Genomic DNA, 2,046 nt, shown 5'->3' with positions numbered 1-2,046 from the left:
GGAGGATGATGGTGGGAAATGAGATCAGAGATAGCAGGGATCAAATCCTGTTAGGAGTTTGGATTTTACTTTTGAGTATTGTAAGAAGTCATTGATGGATCCTTCACAGAGTGGCATGGCCTCATTTACAATAAACACTGTGACTGCAGAGCTAGCTGTATGGAATGAGGAGAGCAAGAAGAGGGTATTGTAAGGGTCCCTGAAAAAGATGGAGGTGGCTTGGACCAGGCTGGCTGCAGGGGAGGCAGTGAGAAATAGTGAAGTGCAGGATGTATTTTGATGACCGAGGCTATAGGATTTGCTGATGAATTGTATGTGGGGTCTAGGGAAAGAGAGGCATTAAGGATCCTTCTAGTTTTTAGCCCTGAGAAACTTACTGAGAAGAGGAAAGGAAAATGCAGGATGGTGGAAAGAAATCAAGAGTTCTTTTTGGATGTGTAAAGTGTGAGATTCTTCTTTCACATAGACATAGAGAACTGAACTTGGCAGTTGGTGCGTGCATTTTCTACTGCTGTGTAACAACTTACCACAACTAAACACCTTAAAACAATACCCATTTATTATCTCTCAGTTACTATAATTCAGAATTATAGGTATGGGCTAGTAGGGGTCTCACCAGGATGAAATCAAGGTGTTGGCCAGGGCTGCGATTCTCATCTGAGGGTTAGGATCCTCCAGCAAACTCCCTGGTTGTTGGCAGAATTTACTTCCTTGCAGCTGGATGCCTGAGGTCCTCATTTTCTCACTGGCCGTCAGACAGGGATTGCTCTCAGCTCCTAGCGGCCGCTCTCAGTTCCTAGCCATGTGGCTCCCATGCGGGGTTCAAACAATGGCTGTTTGCCTTCTTCCAGGCCAGCAAGAGCAAATCTCTCCGATACTTCACCTTCTTTCAAAGGCTCACCTGATTAGGTCAGACCCACGCAAGATAAGCTCCCTTTTGATTATCTCAAAGTCAACTGATTAGTAAGCAAGCTATGAACAGGAGTGATGTCACATCATATTCATGGGATCCATCCATGCTCAGGTGGAGGAGATTGTATGGGTTGTGTACTCCAGGGGACAGGAAAATTGAGGGCCACCTTAGAATCCTGCCTACCACAGCTGGGTACATGATGGTTATATGAGGCTGGAGCATAGTGGCATTTTAGGACTATAAAAGCCATGGGAATATATAAAATTACATAAAGAGACATTACAAATGACAAAAATGATATTAATTTAAAAATAATTATATATAGCGGTGGGAAAAAGTAGGTTTATATTTGCATATAAAAAAATACAATAATTAATAAATAATAGTACAAAAATAAACTGTGTTTCACATACTCACAACTGTAAACCTACTTTTGCCCACTCCTGTATAATATTTACTAAGTATATTCTATGTGCCAGGTGCCAAGCTCAGCATTTTATACTTATTACTCTTTTAACTCTCGTAACAATGCTGTTGAGGTGCCTACAATCCCCGTTTCACAAATGAACACATTGAGGCAGAGAGAGGTGAATTCACTCGTCCAAACTCATGCTACTGTTTAAGTGAGGGAGCCAGTATTTGAACCCAACCACTCTGGTTCAAGAATCTGTACTCTTAATCACTATTCAATATTGCATCTTCCTGTACAAGGGATAGAGGAACAGAAATGAGACCTAAAGCTCCAAACTTTACATCCAGAAATAAGAGGAGCTAGTAAAGGAGATGGTGGAGAGGCTCTTAAATGAGGGTCAGATCAGAAGCACACGTTCCTAAGAGTAAATGTAGAAACACCATGAGAAAAAGAGAATGATCAACTGGGTCAAATGTTAACATTTGGGGAAAAAATCTCTTGTGTTTCTATTTATGAAGATGCACCAAAATAATTTCCATCATTAATTCATTCACTCGGTAAATATGTACCATTCACTATGTGCCTGGGAATATAGCAGTGACCAAGAATGGCAAGTCTTCCCTTTATGGCATTTACACTGTAAGAGGGCAAAGGGGATTGATTTCCAATAAACACGTAAATATATGCTTACTTAAGCTCACTTCATAGAGCGCTAAGACAA

The sequence above is a fragment of the Desmodus rotundus genome, chromosome 1 (assembly GCF_022682495.2).
Source record: "Desmodus rotundus isolate HL8 chromosome 1, HLdesRot8A.1, whole genome shotgun sequence".
Classification (NCBI taxonomy): Eukaryota; Metazoa; Chordata; class Mammalia; order Chiroptera; family Phyllostomidae; genus Desmodus; species Desmodus rotundus.
This window is presented reverse-complemented; position numbering follows the sequence as displayed.